The sequence below is a fragment of the Epinephelus fuscoguttatus genome, linkage group LG2, assembly GCF_011397635.1.
Source record: "Epinephelus fuscoguttatus linkage group LG2, E.fuscoguttatus.final_Chr_v1".
Lineage (NCBI taxonomy): Eukaryota > Metazoa > Chordata > Actinopteri > Perciformes > Serranidae > Epinephelus > Epinephelus fuscoguttatus.
The window spans coordinates 13,342,254-13,361,874 of record NC_064753.1 but is presented as its reverse complement, the minus strand read 5'-3'; the positions used below and the strand labels follow the sequence as shown (position 1 = coordinate 13,361,874).

The window sequence follows — 19,621 nt, the reverse complement described above, 5'->3', positions numbered from 1 at the left end:
AGTCCGTGGCATGACGCTTTTGGCTATAGTCCTGAACAAATGATTTGCATTAAGTGGAGAGTGCCTGACAACACACATGCTGACACACACATAATAACACACACATCATCTCTCCAAAACCAGCTTGTAAAAGGCTAAAAAACCACGAGGAAGTCGTGTAGGCTGCTTCAAATCCAACCAACAACTTTGTTTCTCTTCTCTGAAAATGCAAATACAGCTACAAAACTGTAGATAAAGCCTCTGACAGGTTGTTTTTATTAGATAACACAGTTGTTTGCTGGGTGGGCTGGTGCTGAGCCCAGTAGTTCATCCCAGATCCACAGTGACAAAAGCCTCTCCATTCCGGGTTTTCCACTGAGCACTGCTACAAATAACTCCTCCAGTTGCTGTGGTGTCCCTCTAAATAAGAGGATATTGTAACTGATGACAGGGAAAACTGATTGAAGAGCTCCAAGAAGGAAAACACTGAACTGACCTACGTACAGTAAAGAAAGGAGCCACACCTCGTGGTGGCCTTTGTCTCTACGGCAGGGAAATTTTAAACAAACATGATGGAGGTAGAGAGCAACCAGACACTACAGCAGATCATTTCAACAAGTTGACACACACCTTCATCGTCACCATTAAACTTTTCACCTGGCTTTGCTGACAGTTGCTCATTGGTTCAACAGAACAGTACTCACAGAGACAGAAGCTGATTGGTTCATACTCAGGTTACATAGAGAAATGAGACCTTCAAAGCCCTTTAACCGTCTGCCGCAGAAACAAACACTAATTGCTATGGAAACGCTTTGAATGGCTGCTTGAAATTATTTGTGTGTCCTGTAAGGTATAAACAAAAGGAGAGGCATATCTGAACCAGAAACAACTAGATATACAAAAAAAACTGTATATTTGGATTATGTCATCCACTTAGGTTAGCCAGGGCTGTGTTGAAACACAGACCAAACAAAGTTATGGGAAATGATGTGCTGTTTACAGGATGATGAGTGATAAAACACTGAAACACGCTTCAACGTGTTGCCTCTAGCCTTTCTGTCAAACAAAGTGAAGACTCCAGGCCGGAGGAGACGCCTACTGCTACTCCTCTTATTTATGTTTTATTATTATTATTATGTTTTAGTGATGTATCCGTCATGACTCCAGAATCAATGTTTTGGTCAGGATATCAGCATTTTTTACTTGTTTTATTACTGTTTTCAAAATGGGTAAACTGATGCTAAGAGAGCTGGATGCTGACTGTAAGGCTCTTTAAAAAAAAAAAAGCCCCCCAAAAACCAGATGTCAAATTGGAATAGGAAGTCATTCCCTGGGTCTGTAACCCAGCAGAGAGGTTCCAACCATCTGCTTGATCTTTTACCTCTCAAATTTGGAGCCATGGGCTTAAGGAAGTGTGCTTTGGGGTAAAGTGGCTGCCACTAAAAGCATAGTTGAATTATGTCAGTCAATACAATATCTTACATTGACATCCATCAGGCACCTTTAGTTTGCAACCAGTGGGTTGATTCAAAGCAAATAAGTTGAAACCATATGATTCACGACCAGCTCCTGCACACTGCAAATTGCGAGATATGATAATATCTTACAAGACCAGCCAATTCACATTTCCATTCATACATCTGCACCCAGTACATTTCTGGCATTTTTGTTTATAAAATACCTTTAGGTGCTCTTTCATTTTTTGTTGATCAACTTATCATTGCAGCTCAATCACAAATTGATAAAGGATTTGTATATACTGTAGCATTTCAGACACAAAAGTGAAACTATTAGCATTTCTATGCTAAGAACACTGCACATTTACACTTTTGGGTTGACTATTGTTTGAAAAACGGAAAGAAATGTTCCAAAAATGGAGGGAAAAGTGGCCATTTTGAGCTGCAACCCCCCCACAAAAGCTTCCACTGACCATTTAATCTCATACTATTTTATCATTACACTGATTGACTGAGTTTGTACATGCTAAACAGGCTGTCAGTCCACATGTTTTTCTGATCAAATAGGATACTGATATTAACCAAATACTGGATGATCTGTGAAACCAAAAGCGGCCCACCTGCTCAGGAAATCCTCTTTTGCATTGTCAAATGCATACAAAAAATTAAATACAATATCCATGCCCCTGCCAGGCATCTTAAGCACTCTGGTCATTCATTATTTTTTTCAGTTGCTAATGAGTGACAGCTGTATTCAGGATGTTGGAGAAATCTACTGTCCCTCTGATATGACAAACATTCATCATCAGACAGTGCCCATGAAATGACCTTCCAGCCCGCCTCCTGACTGACTCAGAAGCCAATCAGAACCTTCAGACTGTGTGGTCCCACCAACCATTCAGCAGGCTGTTTGTGCTCAGCGGGAGGGAACCAGTGCTGCGTTTCTCTGGCACAGAATGTTCTTTCTCTGCTCCGAGCCCCCGCCACCCCCCGACTCCATCTCGCCCTCTGACCTCTGCGATGGGGTGATGGGAGCTGTGTTGGAAAGGTGTAATTTTGCAATGTGATAATGTACAGCCTCGGGCCTGTAGGCAGAGGAAGCTGAGGGAGAGGAAGGAGATAATCTGTGCCTGAAGTTTTGGCTCAGGCTGGAGCTGTCTGTGGCCTCCTCAACACAACTCACTGACTGACCAGTGTAGGGTGGCGGAGGGGTTGATGGGAACATACAGTGTACACCAGCATTCCACTGGACATCTGCAACATAATGGGTCCCAGCTTTTACGCTCCTGACTGCACTTTCAGAGACAGGTTGATGCAGAGCTGCAGCACAAGGAGAGTGTGTGGAGAAGGAGGAGGAAGACGAAGCGGTAGAGGAGGAGATTGAGAAGGAGGAAGTGTAAAGGATAGATGAGGAAGAGAATGAACTACAGGAGAGGGATGTGTGGAACATGGAGGATATATATAGGCCATTGTTATCAAAGCATACGCACATTTGCATAGGGAAAACTGTGATAACTTCTTATGTTCCACTTTTTTTTTTTTATCATTTAAATGACACATTAATTTACATGGGTTATTTCTCCCTGTGTCCTTGTGTCAGCCTGGAAGGAGCATTAAAAAAATTAAGTGTTGGGTTGTAGAAAGTTACCGTAAGTAGTTACAGAGTTGTTGGAGTCCACGCAGTAAAACCGTTCACCTTTTGTCATCACGCAGCACTCTGGCTGTGCGATAAAGATCGCTGCTGTGGGTCAAAAAGCCAATACAGGGTTTCCAGGCAAACAGAAATACCAGCCCAGCAGGAAGGTAGGCTGGGAAACTCACGCCAGTCACCAGCCAAACGGCAGGAAAGACGTTGCTTCTAAATTCATTAATTACAGTAGCTATGAAGAATCAAAAAGGATTTCGGAGTCATGTATTATTCTAAATATCTTGCTGGCTGGTTAAACAATGAAAATGGCAGGTGGACTAAAGTCTTTCTGTCTCTCTCTCTGTCTCTCTCTGTCTCTCTGTCTCTCTCCCTCTCTCTCTCCCCTGCTTGATCAGCTGATCAACTAAGAATTAAAAGCCTTTCTAACTGTTAATCCTTGTTTTCAGCCCCCATCCTCGGGGTGATAGAAACAGGATGTCCCACATAGACACATAGTTGCTGTGATGACGCTCCAGGCTTTAGCAGTGTGTACTACTCAGCAGCACAGCACAACAATAACAGGCAAAGGCAGATGTCTAGACTGATGACAGCAGAGCTGATTCAAAAACACAGATAGAGCTCTGTATTGGCTACAGTTCCAATGGCCCCGACTGGAAATCCATTAGCTAATATTTCAGAAGTGTAAATTTAACCCACATGAATTGTTGGTAGGACAAGTGACATTTGTCTTTTTTTTTTTTTTTTTTTTAAATCAGATTAATAACCCCATTCTTTGATCGGGCTGCATGATATTAGGGAATTGTGCTATAATGTTGCTGAATATCGCAATAACAATGTTACTTTTTATTATAATGAAACCCCATTCTATCTCTACTTTAAGTGGCAAACATGACATCATAAGTTTTTGCTTAAGAGTAGAGAGGAGGTAGGTACATATATAGAAAAATATATAGAAAAAGAACTGTTTCTATTCGGTTGTTGTGGTTTTACAAGGTCAAAAATCTTCAAGTTCCGATGTGTGGCTTTGGGCTTCATAAGCAACTTGATTTGATCAGGATGTTAGATGGAAATGATGGAAATGGCTGTAGTCGATATTTGGATTGAGATGGGAGGGGCTGCTATTAATTGTGTTGCCCCAGTGACAAGGACTGCCAGGAACAGGCCCCTGGGGCTCCCACAACTTCCTGTATGATTTGGTTCTGTAATTACCCATCCCAATATGACAGGGCAGTACCATTATGCCTGAAATGACAAGCTGTTACAGGCATAATCATGATAAGTGATAAATGACTGATCTGGCTTATGTATTTTTAAAACTATATTTAACATTGCCCTTTTCCTTATATCAATATAAAAAAATATCTTAACTCTAATTACAGGATTTGTTCTAATGTTTACATGACGTTGGACTGGCAATTTTGTATGATTTGTAAATTCAAAATCTCTAAATACAACCTTACATACATGGAAATTAAACAATTCTTATAGATGTGTCACGCTGTGCATTCATTGCAGAAACTGGGCAAGATGAATGAGACAGGCAGTGACTACCAAAACCAGAAGGCCCTGAGATCCAATAGCCAGTCAGAAGTACTTTGCAGCAGTCAGATATCCTGGAGTAGTCTCTGCTGATTCTCCCTGTCACTGCCCAGAAGTAATATCAAAGAATAATCCAGAGTTTTATTTTAAACAGAACTGAAAATGAATAAACTCACCACTACCAAAAAAAGTACACAGAAAACATCACTGTTCCTACTGACCAGCAGACAATGGAATATTGATCTGCACCATTTCATTCATCAACATTCAGCCTCAGTCACTGTATGTGCACTACAGCTTTGATTCTCAGCCTGAACTCAAATGGCTCTGAAACCAAGTGGTTTTGGGCCCAGCAAGCTGTAATTTCTCTGTAATTCCCTCAGGATTATTCAGGAGGGATATCAGGAGTTTTTTCTTTTCTTTCTTTGACTCAAATCACAAACTGCAGATGCAAGCTTGTAGGGCTTTTCCATTGGCACTTTGGAGTATGCCGAGCCAAACTATCCCTCGCCAATTTGCGTTTCCATTGTCAGTTTAAACATGCCAAGCTGCGCCTGAGATGGGCCATCTCCTGAGTCCTGAGTAGGGCCAAAAGCCCACCCGGCCATCTCCGAGCAGCGGTAGAGGTGATGTCTCGCCGACCACAGCCAACTCTTGACAACCCTTCTTCTACCCCTATGTCCCCATCAAAAAACACTCAGATGTTTTTAAAGTCTCTGTGTGTTCAGTTCTCAGTACTTGTGTAGCTTCTAACTGAATCTATGTTTTGGAGTTTAATTTTTGTCTTGTATATTTAAGATATCTGCTTTATTTTACTGTTTTGTGTTCACTTTCAGCTATATAGGAGTCGTGTTAAGTTACTGCTGAAGAAAACTCAACATCACCGTATTTTGCTGCTTCACAATAAAATCTTCTACATAACAAAATACAGGGGGACTTTTATTGTGAGGAATGTATAGGAAAATGAACTGTGTTAATCATCAAAATAATGGGACTTTGTTAGCAGCTATTAATAAATGTTTTAACAAAAATAAGCCTACTAATACCGCAGGGAGGATGAGTTAAAGCAGAAACAGCCACAGTGAGATGTTAGATGAAGAGCTGCAGACAACAGGCTCTTACTGCATCTCTGCAAACACCTCACCTCCAACAGGTAAACCTCTTTTACCTGTTTTGCCGTGTGATGGAAAAACACAAAATAAAGGGGGGCTTAAGCCGTGGATCAGCCTGCTGTGTTTAAATGCCATCACTCAGCTCATCCATAGTAAAGACACACCTGACACAGGTAGCCAAGCCAAGCCTAGTCAGCATTTGTATGGAAAAATGGTACTGTATTACCAAGTTTGCATCTGCTGCCTTTCCCAACCAACACTGTCTTTTACATTTATGAATGTGTCAATTAGGCCCAAATATATGCATATTAATAATTTTTCTGAAAATACAGAAATCAACAAAAAAATTATTGACACAAAACCAGCCTACAAGGCCCACTATAAACTGCACACTCACTTTGTTTTTGTCTTTTTTTCATGCTCTCCCTGTGCCTGCATGGGTTTCCTCTAGGTGCTTGGGATTCCTATTTATGTATCAGTCCTGTGATTGATGGGCGACCTGTCCCTGCCTCTCACCCAGTGTCAGCTGGGTCCGGCTACCAGCCACCACCTGCATCAAAATCCCCATACTCCATACTCTTCCAGTGTGTTGCACCATGCAGGCTGAATGAGGTAATAAACAGCAGCAGAACAGGCTCCTCAGACTGAACCAGAAGTTGATGATGGACAGAAAACACAACTATATTGCTGTGTTTCCAGTCTCCTACAAAGATACAAAGCGCATTCTGTTGCTGCTGGGAAGTCTGTTAGTGTGTAGGTTCAGTCAGTGAATCAGTCATTCAGAAAAACAGTCAGTCAGTGGTGTCTGTGTTGTCTACAGGCTGATTCGCGTCAGTAGAACAAAGATCTCCATTTATTCAGTCCACTCTGCACTCTTGATGGCTGACCATTGGACGGAAACAATGATTGGAAACAGGACAGAGGAGGTATAGTTTTCATTGGCTGGTGCTAAGTACTTTTTTTGGATTCCAATTACATGACTCATAGAGACAGCCTGACTTGGTCCTGTCCCAATTTAATTAATAAATTAATCATGCACAAAAGGGTTTTCCAAAAAGGCTTTACTACACTTTAAGCGGAATCAGATATCTGGTTTATTTTAACACAAAGACAAACACTTGAGTAAGTACTAACAACATAACCATTAACCAGGTAAAGAGATGTAGTTTGCACAGTGTTGCTGACAGAAATATCTAAACTAACGCTGGATTTCCTTCTCACCCTCCGCTCCTCCCAGTGTGAGAAGACATCCCACAGGAGATGTGTGGTCTGAAGCTTCCTGTTGATAATTACAGTCTGTTCAAAGGGAAAAACACTAAGAGAGGTGCTCTGAGAACATCTTTCCTGTAAGTGATGAAAAGCAGGACATGCTTCTCTTTCTGGCTCACCCTCTTGATGAGAGCGGACCCTACTGCCTGTCACCTCATGACATTATACCAAGATGGACTGCAGTTTCTGAGACTTAGTCATGTGACAGTATAATTACAGGTGAATACCTGTAATGTACACCAAGGTTTTTTTGTTTTTTTTTACCGTTGTTTGGATATGAATTGAAATAATGTAGAGTAGGTCAACTAATTTGATAAAATCAGAAATTAAAATTTGAATTAAAAATATATCCATATATTTATATTTACACATGGTGGTCTATAGGTTAATTTTGCCACTCTTCAAGTTACTGCACTGCGCACCATCCATGACTGTCGGGAGCAAACTTTAGCTAGTGGTACCGCTCGTTTGGCCATTACCGCTTCTATCACCATCCTGACCCAACAGGGTTGCTGTGGTAACATGATGCCCACCCTCTGGTTTCTTCCCAGATTGCCCTAATTAGTAAGTGGCTCAATTATTAACAGGAAACCACCTTTAGCATTGTAGCATTTAGCATTCTGTAAGTGCCGTTAGCAAGGTCAACACAGCTAGTGTTGCTAGCATAGGTAACTGTGCTAAAGGGGTTTTGAAGCTACTTGCTAACAGGGGGTACCTAAAGGGAGGCCGGAGGTTGGTCACCATCTGTAGCAAAGATAACAGATTACTAGTGGTAATCACTGAATGAGCGGCGCTGCTAGCTAGATCCCAGAGTGGCCAAGGCTAACGTTAGCTAACCAGCGGAGACCACAGGGTTGGCAGTGGGCACTATGTTTCTGTATGTTAACACGACTAGCCGGCTGTCTGTCAGCAAAGCAAACAGAAAATAAAATGAAAGGCAAGGCATTTACATCATGAACATTAGATGTATAGCCGGTTTGGTGGTGACATGGTGAAGCACCTGCAAGAGTCTCTGTTGGTGAGGGCAAGTTGCCACAAGGAACTGGTGAAAAGATAAAGTGCAAACAGGAAGCCCAGTTTGAAGGCTTCTCACAAGGACAGATGACAGTTGTTTATTCTCCTTTAGGCAGGACTGTACATCAGTTACAGCAGCACTCATTTTCTCTACCATAACAGTTTACTTTTTCTTGTTTTTTTTTAACTTAGTTTGGAGTATTCAATAAATTTTACAACAGTCCTTATCGTAGGTACACAGCTCTTCATTACCTCAGTATCTCTATCCCACTTGATCAGTACAAGGTATCCTAACCGGATCCAGTCCCCTCTATGCAGGCCCCAACACGTATGAGTTACTATTGCAGGAGAAAAAAGCAAAAAATCCTTTACAGGCTTCCCATCTGCAAACACTACCAATTCATATCATCGCCCATTTGTAATCCTACCCAATGAGACTATGTTTTGGAGTTTTAGACAGGAAGAGAGACAGCTTGACATGTGCAGTAAGTGCTGACTATGTAACAAAATACTTCATTCAGTGCAAAACACTAATCCAGTTTGGTGACCATACACAGCTTATAAAATGATAACAACCAGCAGCATTTACAACTTTCATACCTACTTTTTTCCATTTTTCCTTCAAGCCCCATCATCCACTACACTTCAGGAATTTAAAAACAATGCTTATCAACAACACCATTAAACAGTATTAAACAACACAATGTGGTGTCAGAACAGCCAGGCTAATCATATACCTTGTAATATCCTAATAGTCAAAGCACATGAAACAACATCAGAAAAATATCCTGATTAAGCTAGTCTAAACAGAGCCAACAGTTAGCCTTGTGGAACTTGTTAGGACCAAACATCTGTCAGATCAGCTGACACTACAGGATAACTACAGACAAAGGGAATTCCTGGCATCCCCCTCCTGTCTGACCTGGAAAAGACAAGACAAATCAAATACTCTGGTCCCCAGAGTCTCCACAGAGGCCAGACAATAACAGGGTGGACGGGGTTTACAAGGAGCTATCACATCAGCTGTTTCCTAAAACCTACATCTCAAAGATAAGTTAAGATGAGGAGAGATATCACATATGGCTACAGCTCCAGAGGGACAGAGAGTTGCAGAAATAACAAAAGCCACAATAAGACAGCTTTTGAGGGTGATGTCTCTGTCAAAAAAGACTCTTAAAGTCTTGTCCAGTGAGGAAGGTTTGACCTTTTACTGTATGTGATGGGATAAAGATGAGGGCTCAAACACGATATGACAAGAAATCACACAAAACCTGATTTTATCATTCAAAAGACAGTTCACTAAACTGCTAAACTTTTACTGTAAATCCAATGTGGCATACAGACAACCCTAAATTTGGGTGTCTCTGCATGTGTTTTTGAGTATGTGTTATATTATATCATAAGGATGATTGGGAGCATCTTGCCAGGAAAACAGGAATAAAGTATTAGCTAATACAAGCACATGATTCAAACTGTACACAAAGCAAAAGATGAACATAAGCTGCTGCAATGACACATGCAAGCAACACATGTTGAGCTCAGTTTTGAGCCATGGCAGCACTGAAGGGTAAGGAGGAAGAGGACTGAGCTCAAAATCCAGTAACTAATTAGACAGTTTCAACCACTGACAGATCTCTTGGATCATTACTATTGTCTTCAGTAAATACAGATGATGTTGTTTGTCATCACATGTGATTTCAACATCTTTGACATTCATACAAAAAGCAGCTCTTCCGTAGGGTACAACTACAGTTGGACAATAATCCTCAAAGCCAAAACAATTTCTAAAACTAAAGAGTGGTTAAAACCAGCCTGTATTTGTAATGTAATGATGTAAATAACTCAACTTCAGAGTGAAACACGGCAATAATATAGTAAATCTGATGAAACATCACGTTGTTTCTGCTCAGGTGAAAAGGACATGACATTGAACCCAGGCTTTCCATATTAACAAACTCAATAAAGCCAATCCTCAGCCTGACCATCACTAAGTGTATTTTCACTTGGACTGGTTTCCTCTTCACTGTATCATGTTCTTGTTCAATTTCAACTCATTAACAGCTCTGCCCTCGACAAACTACTGAAGCTGTTGTTATAGTTGCTGTTATCCACTTGACTAGCCACATCCTTTTCTAGTTTTTAGTTTTGGTTCAGCAGATTAATTTCCAAAACCTACAAAGTGAATCAACAGAGTCAGTGTCAAACACAGATTGAGTTCACCTACATTGGTCTGCTTGAGTCTAAAATTGTCATTTCAAGCAATGGGTATATGAAGCTGTTTGAAGAGATTCAAAATGTGCTAAATGTAAGTCTTGATAATCAAGCCAGCAACTTAGACACTCACAGGCTGAATCCCAAGGAGTTGTTTTCATTCCTGAGTCTTTGTATTTGTGTTTTTACTTGGCACAGGAAGTGTCACTATCTCTGGAATTTTGATGTAAAGGATTAAGGAGGCAGAGGATACGATTCCCTTACATCTTAAGGGCAGCTTGCCTGGCCTGGTTGGCTTTATTAATGACCTACCACATGTTGGGTATCTCATCACAACCAGAATTCTAAGCCTGGATGTTATTCACATCAACAAAGATTCTCAAAGCGACCCTGTTCTGATAGATTACCTTGTATGAAGAGGGTGACATATCAGAACTTCTAACCAATGCCAACCACACCCCAACTGTGATGCATGGGTTGATCCAAGGTGCAACAGACTGAAACTACAACAGGTCAGTGAACGATTCCATGTTATCACTAATAAGACAGAACCTGGTCACCAGGTACTGAATGTCCATGTCATCTACTATCAAACCTGATTATTAGTAATGAGAGCACCAATTGGATCTGAAACTGCGACAGGAAAGCTCAATATATTAGGGTCCTATGATTTCTGCGATGTAGAAACATGCAACCTGCCACCCTTATAAATTAGGAAATCCCACTGAATTGTGAGAGAAATTGCTTTATTCTTTAATGATAGTTTGCTGAAAAAACAAATCCTGACAGGAAGTGTTATTGTCGGAGGCTGCAGTAACGTGTAAAGGCCCAGACACACCAAATTGACTTCAGAGAAGTAGCAGCAATGAAAGCTGACTGATGTGTTGCCTCATGATGCCTGTGGCTCGGCCAGAAAGCTGCACATGAACACACTACAAAGACTACAGCCAACAGCCAACCAGAATGTATGTTCTGCGCCTGTGTGAGAAGAAATAAGTCTCCACACCAGCAGATGGTGGTAGTCTGTATTTGTCATTCAAAAAGGGAAACTAAAAACCATCTTGATGCTAGTTAGCATATTACCAACAGTATCCAGTGTTCAGAGAACAAACCATATTTACCATGCACCAGGGAACAACAACACAAACCATCAGGAAATGTTTTAGCTAAAGAGTTCAATGGCTAAAGAAAAATAATATTACCTTACATAACAAGATTGTTTTGATCTTACCCCCTCTTGACTCCCCACTTCCATTTCCCTTCTCGTGCGCTGAGCTGAACTACCAATGACAGTGATGTCATTCACTGACAGGCTCTGCCGTTGCCAATTCGGCAAAAAAAAAGCCAACAGGGCCTACACGGGGCAACAGTGAAATGCCCCACACCTACAGACGCTCAATGACAGCCCAACAATAACTAACGGGCAAACTTCGGCTTGGTGTGTCACGGCCTTTAAAGTCCCCCTGAGAAGGCTTTAATCATCCAAACAAACTGAGGAATTAACTAACAGCTACATTTAGAGCAGAGAGATATGAAGCTAAGATACAAAGCACTTAATTTTACAACAGAATGAAATGTTATTTTTACAATGGTATTGACGCACTTTTTTTAAATAAAAAGTAATGCAATGTTTTTACATCAAATTTATTTATATTCATTCAATTTGTAATATTTTCTATTGAACTGTTGAAATTGTATTTATCCACAATGTGACGATGTGCTTAAATTGTAAAAACCAAACAGGAAAAATGAAATGGAATCTGGGAAAAATTAAAACACATTTCATTGAGCTCTAGATAGCCTAAATGTGTCAACAGTTTGTTTTTATTCTTGTTACATCCTGACAATTACAGACAATTGGTCAGACAATGCAAAACTACAGTCATAAACAAGAGGACACAAAACTTCCAACAATGCCAAAGTATTTTGCCTTTTTTTCTCTTTCTTTCATTCTAATTTTACTGTGATCATAGCGGAGTGAAGTGATGGAAAATGAGCCCTTATAACAAAACATAAACTATTCCATCCAGCCTCAAATCCACAAACAAGAGACTCATCTTAGTCCCTGGTCACAGCTCATCCGAATCTGACGGTGTTAACAGAGCACAATTAAAGGCCACATAATTACAGTAGGCACTTCAACACAGCCAAACCAGTAATGTTCTCTTCCAGGAATTCCAGGGATGGGTGTGACTGTTCACTAAAAGTAGTCATGGATGTGCCTGGTTTACAAAGTAGTCCCTATAATTACGAGCCCTGACAGCCTCCGGGTTCTGGGTCAGGGTACGGGGTGCAAGGCTAGTTGTGGATCACCATATTGATGTGATTTTTTTTGTGATGACCAATAACTGCTTTTAAAATGTCTGCTGTAGGAGAAGACAATAAAACTGTTGATACAATTCCCAAAGGACAAGAACATCATATCAAAGTATCTTGAAAGGTTTTATCTAGTGTAATTATGGCATTTATTGAGAGCATACAAGAAGAGTGGATCTGAATTCAGTTCTCTCACAGATCATTTAACCAAATATGACTTATATCTGAAGATGTGACTGGCTTTTTCAAAGCCTGGATTCAAACCTAAGGGCTGGATATACCAACTACGAGTGCTCTTAGTATAGCCAACATAGTGACTTGTATATGTTCTCACTAAAATATCTAAATATAAGACTAAACACAGCCATGTCATGCGTGTGCAATGCATGTTTCTATTGATGAACTGATAAAATTGAAAAAGTTTTGTTTGTTGCAGGCAGACATATTTAATTAATATCAAAATAGAATAATAAATATTTAAGGCTGGGGAGGGGGAAATTCACCAATATTTATTCTACTTTCAATTCATCATGTCTTTGTTGTATTATGTTACAACTGGCTACTCCTTTTTACCTAATAAACTCTGGCATGTGTCACTCCCCTACTTCACTTCAAAACAAAAGTACAGAAAAAACTATTTCTGAACTCACTATAACACTTATCATCTGGACTGAACTGTGTCTAAAGCCTTCAACATTGTGAAACAATAGCTGTAGCTGCAATGTATCCATCAACACTCACTGCTTCAGTACATCACATTATCATACATTCCTTTCCTCACTCACTCCTTTCCCACATCACCCTTCCAGTTTTCGAGGGGATACCTGAAATTGCCTCAAGCGTCTGAAATGAAACAGTCTCTACCTTGCCTTTCTCACCACTGAGTCAGTATGCAGCATCCAGGTCAAGCCCACTGTGATATGGACACCAAAGGACTTGAAGCTGTCCACCCTCTCCACCTTGATCTCGGCTCCTTAGGCTTTGTGACAAGTTTGGAGGGAACTATGGTGTTAAATACTGAACTGTAGTCAATAAACAGCAATATCACATAGTTCCCTTACTTGTCCAAGAAAGAGAGGTCAGTGCGGAGGATGTGTGCTATGGCGTCATCTGTTGATTGGCTGGGACAGCAGGCAAACTGAAGTGGGTCCAATGCGCTTGGAAGTGAGGAGCAGATGTAATCCTTAACCAGCCCTTCAAAGCACTCAGGGTTTCCCACACACAAGTTAAATTTGTGGCGGCCCACCACAATATCAACACTACCGCCACATATAGATTTTCTATTTTTGGAGCTGCACCCCGTGCAATTTGTGCTAGCGTGCACTCTGGCACAAACAGAACTGTTTGTTAATGTGGAGCGCTGTTGGAGTATATATACACCGTTCAGTTATTCAGAGCACCACTCTCTCAGAGCGCCAGAATGTAGTCTGAGTACTCTCTGGGGAGATGGAGCAGATGGATTTTGATGAAACCAGCTGCATTCTCATTCAAGGACCAACGCTGCGTCTGACCTGTGTAACGGCAGCAACCGAATGTTTACTTCTGGGTGGCAGTCATTTAGGCAGGCTGTCTGTATTTTATTTGGCACAGGAATGATGGTGAACTTTGCTGAGTGTGTGGGTATGACAGACTGAGCCAAGGAAATATAATTTTGAACACTGACGCTACTTGGTCAACACATAATTTTAAATTTTAAGTGGTATAGGTATTACAAAAGTACAAGATAAAGAACAGATATTGCGGGAAGTTATCAACACTATTTAATACCAGGTTTCAGCGCCTGGTTGTATTCAAAAGGCGCAAGGAGGAAGTAGAACTGTGTCTCAGTCCCAAAGTCTTAACACAACCCAACACTTTATAGTCCACATCACTGCCTCAACACAATCCATATTCATCCCAACTACCTCATCTTAAAGATGCGGGGAGAGAACAGAAACTTCCGAGATGAAGTACAGCAGGGATGGTTCACTACTGAAAACCCCCAAAACATTAGTGAGGTAGAATCTGAAAAACAGCTAGTTCACATTAAGAAAATATACGTTTAAAAATGGCCTCACATTTAGCACTAGAGAAGCACTGGGTAAATAAACACTGGATCTACCACATCCAAAACCAACCAGAAAACAGGAGAGGGAGGGGGGCTGCTGGGACTGAATCCACAACTCACTCACCCTCTGTGGTGAGTGACTCTCTTAAGCTCTCTTTCACACACACAGTGTGCATTTTCCTGCTAGACAGCTGATAGTGTGTCGCCTGCATGTCAGCTAACACGCACAATTTCACTGATACCACAGCAATGTGTTCAGGATTTCCATTAAAAAAAATAACAGCATTACTTGTTTCTGCATAATGCATAAACAGACAATCTGACATGCTGAGAATTGGTGGAAGACTTTATTCCCCATTTATCAACGCTAATAAAAGGAGGAGGGATATAACATGAAATGAAGGTCCTCACCTGGAACTGATCCTGGTATGCTGTAGTTATATGGGATGTGCCTCAAATACCAAGAAGCCCCCAACTCATAATGTATTTTCAAGGCAGACAGTGATATTAATGTTTGATTGTGAAACAAAAAAAAAACATCGGACAGCAATATAGGCCAATGTTTTTTTTGCCAGTAAAGCATAAAAACACATCTTAAAACAAACTTTCTGACAATGACCCCTTAATCTTGGTTGATAAAAACTGTGACCAAAATAAGCACTGAGTGGGATATTTAACAGTTAAAAAAATCTTTTGTCAGTGCTCAGTGCTGGATAAACTATGTATTAGTGGCAGTTACTCAAACTGGCTCAAACTTATCTTGGTACATGAGCACTGCAATTTCTTGTTACTTATCAGCCAACATATACACCATACAAATACATCTGCTGTGGGTCAAAAAGACATATATTTCTAGGAAAAATGAAGTTGATCATTTTCTTGTGTGCTAAATAAAAGCAATTACGCACTAAGCTTATCAATGTTGTAATTAACAGCGAATCAGAGTACCTTAAGGGACTTTCTATTAGACATTTTTTATCTATTTAGGCTTGGGAAGTATCCGTTTTTTTAAACCCTCCTGACATTTCACTGGGGTATGCCTTACATGACGGCATTTGTGTAGAAAAAAAAAGGCATAAATCTGAGCTGCTTGTGATAGAAATCATTATAGCATTTATGGCATTGTTTAGCCTACAATGCTGTGTGTATGCAAAAAGCAAACTTTGACAAGTCTTGCTGGGTTCGAATATTTACAGCCCATAGAATAATGCAAATAAGGAAATAAGTGCCTTTCTTCCAAGATCCAATGACACTTGTTGCTGCAGTGGATACCGAAACAGCAGAGGGCTAAACATGAGCAGAGGCATTTTTCAATTTTACTGTATATGGTATTGTTAACCCCACCACTCCAAGTCGCTATCTTTCTCGGCTTCCTGTTCCACCTCTGGTGACATGTGCTGTGCACTACAACACATCGCTTCACTACAGCATCTCTGTATCAGTTTAATGGAAAGAGGACAGCCTGTATTTCTGACAGCATTTCTAAATACCATGATATAATGTAATAACTCGATACCGTCCAAGTCTTGTACCATTTACTGAGATCAAAAACTTTGAGTCAGCACAGATCACTGTTTCTACATCACAGTTAAACTGTAAAGGCATGCTTTTTTTGTGAGCAAATAAAACGATCTACTAATTCCTGCCAAAAGTTTTCTATTTTCAAAACAAAATCATGTGGCAGCCCTAAACAGGCCGAGTGTGCGTCTGCCAGTGTCTTTTTTGATACCACCATTAGAGATTGCGAAGCAGCTTATCTGGTAGAGTGTGCACCCCATATGGGCCAAGTCTTGCAGGGGCCAAAACTTTCAAATCCTACACATAATATTTGTTTCCATACTTGATTTCTATCCTGAATAGCAACACTACTGTTGCTAACTACATACTTTAAATACAAATATAAATGAGCAAACACTGACATGTCAAGTGCAGTAAATTAAACTAGCAACAACCCTGAAGACAATCCCTCTAGTTTAATGTGTAATCCCTTCAGCCAGGGGTTGACAAAAGACAAAAATTCCTTCCAGTAAATCCCTGAAGACCTACTTTGTACTTTAATGATGTGCTTTCATCTCCTCAGACCATACAAAGCACCAGAAAAACATCCCCCATGCTGTTCAATGAGAACGCGTGTGTGCGGGTTTGTGTGTTTGAGAGAGAGAGTGTGTGTTTGTTTCCCAGCATGCACGGACATGGCTCTTCTTTAGAAGAAGCCTATGAGTTATGAACGAGACAAAACACCCAAACCAGATTCCAAAAAAACAAACGGGGGAAGTAAACATGGGAGAATGTAGCCCCCACCACCACGACTGAAAAACACTCCACTTTCCCAGAGAGGGAAACAGCCTTTGAACCCTCTTTTCCTTGTAACAGTTTTATGAATGAGTTCTGGCTGAAAGAATGTCCTTTATATTATTAACTCCATAAAACCAGGGCTTGCACTTTTCCCTTCCCTCATTTAATGATCTGATGAATGACCGGGTCTGGAAATAAAATGCCTCTGAATACAAAGTTGTCTCCCATGCCAGCACAGCAGAAGGCCTGTGAGCAAGGCACACATTTAAACAATAGATCCCAGATAAGATTACTGAAGCTTGATACAGGGCGTTATCTGCAGAGACAAATGAAAACCATCATAATTTTATCCTCTATTGTCAAAGTGTTTGCTGATACTGGTCCAAAACCAAGTAAAAAGACATGATTCCAAGTATAGCAGCATCAGGCTTTATTATTTTTACTGCTCCAAACTAACACACAAGACTGAATAGCATACATATAAACAGCCTCTGATCTGCAGGTACTGGAGCCGCCAGACAACAACTTGAGGGAATGAGCACTGTTTGGTCAGCCTGCTAAAACTACTCCAGCTATCGGCCTTCCTCTTTTTAATGAAGCCTGCTTTTACTACCACCAGACTTCTCCAATAAACCGCCTAATAAATAGCACAACAATGCAGTCTCTGCAGTGAGAGCAGTAGTGCTCATGTTGTTTGAGATCAATGCTGTTTTAAGGCAGCGGCAGCAGCAAATGATGGCCCATTTGCCCTGGCTGGCACACTCCCTCAGGAGCCTGGTTGACTGCTTATGCATCTTCATGGGGTCATTCTCCACCTCTTCTATATTTAGTCTACTTAAACTTAACAATACATACCAACCTCTTGGATAGGGAGATGCCAACTGAACACATCAGTTATTCCTAAAAGTGTGTCACCTTTCCTGATTGACAGGTTGAGAGTCCCTCCTGTTTCCTTGTACTCTTTTCTGTTTAATAGTACAATTTCTTAAGTTAAGAGAAGAGGATGCTTTTCACTCCGCTTAAACTGCGCTGGCACCAGTAAGTCAACAGTACAGTGGAGCAGAGGTCTGTGTGTACATGTGTCTATTTGGGCTCTGACATCATACAGCTGCATACAAAAAGAATGTGACCCAAGAACTATTACTTGTTAACAATGGTTTTAGTAGCAAAGTGGTACACAAAGCAGTATCCACAGACAATTGTTGTAATCTTAGTGGGAGAAGTAGTAGTAATAGTAGTTAGTAGGAGCAGCAGATGGCTTTGTAGTTGAGGCAACAGTAAGAGAAACTGTAGTAGCAGCAGCACTAGCACTGGTAACAGAAGAACTACTAGTCAAGGCATTCTGTGTTAGTTGTTGGCTATTCAGTAGTAGCTGTAGTAGTAGTAGTAGGGGTAATATATTTTGGCCGTTGTTAATAATTTTCCAAGAGCAATGCAAAACCAAGCAAAACCAAAAATATAGACCAAAAAGGTGAAGGCAGAAGCTTACGCTTATAATACCTACCCTTTTTACTTAGCATATTCTCATGAGTAACTCATTTACTATTAAATTAAAGATAAAAGTTAAAATAATATCCAAATCTCTTTCCTGTCCTTCACAGCCCCCATCCTCTGAACAACATGTTTAAGTCTAGTCTCAACAGAGTGGAGACAGAAAGACGGCCCTGTGCCGTCCTTGTGCAGTGCTGCTACACTTGACTTCCTTACCACATACTAGCATATGCAGTGTTTTCCCTAGGTTGCCTGCTTTGACCTGATCAGTATTCAACCGACTTAAGCAATTTAGATATCAGACTGTCCTGCTCTTATTACAGACATGTCAACTAACCACAGACACTTGCCTCATTCACAGACTCATGGCAATACACCGCTCATTGCATAGCACGTGGTGCTCTGCTGCAGAATAACTATAAGGCAAACATTGGAATGGATATTTGGCGTTGTTTTTGACATTTAAAGAAATTTTTGTTTGGCCTAACAGGTGTCCTGTTGGCCTGTACAATTATAGGATAAACACTGCATATATATGTATAGACAAAGTGTCTGGATGTCAATTTCATAATTTTCATCAATATTATCATCATAACAGTCAGACAAAATCCCGAACAATACTTAGACGTACCATATAAATATCACACTGATGAACTTTATCTCCAAGTTTCTAGCTGCTGGTAATGCTAACAATGTAGCAATTGACCATTTGCTAGGTCCCACCCCTTGAATGCATTAAATCATTGTGAAGCATTGGCCAGCTCCAACAAGGGTCCAACAACTACACAGCTGTGCTCCATACAATCTCTTGCTCTCCCTGAGCTCCCCACTCATCCACTGGCGAAGGTCCAGGCGCTAGCGGCAAGGGAGAAGCCAAACATCATTTACCTGCGCACACTTTGATGACATATAGCTGGTTGAATATCAGCAAAGGTTCCCTTTATTTTCCTTGTCTTTTCTCTCGATCACTCGGTGATGTGGTGGTTCACTGTAACACTGTAGGCTTTAGCTCTTAACTACCTTGATCTTTTTCACCTGTTTTGCTGCTGAGTGACCTTGACATCCTGGATATATCCTTCAAGCAGTTATCTGTTTTATCTGCTTCTGAAATAACTTTCTTGTTTTTCCAAAATTTTGATAATATTTCTTCAGGGAGAGCAGTTAGTGACAGTGTGGGCTTCATGCTAGCGCCAACAGCTTGAAGGACCATCACAAAGGGTGAACTGCAGCTTATTTGATTTAT

General features: G+C 40.7%; 1 protein-coding gene across 1 annotated transcript in view; it reads right to left on the bottom strand.

Moving 5' to 3' along the window:
• LOC125901306 (insulin-like growth factor 1 receptor) overlaps positions 1 to 19,621 on the bottom strand; it is a 52,444-nt gene that overhangs the window by 22,472 nt on the left and 10,351 nt on the right. The window lies entirely within an intron of this gene.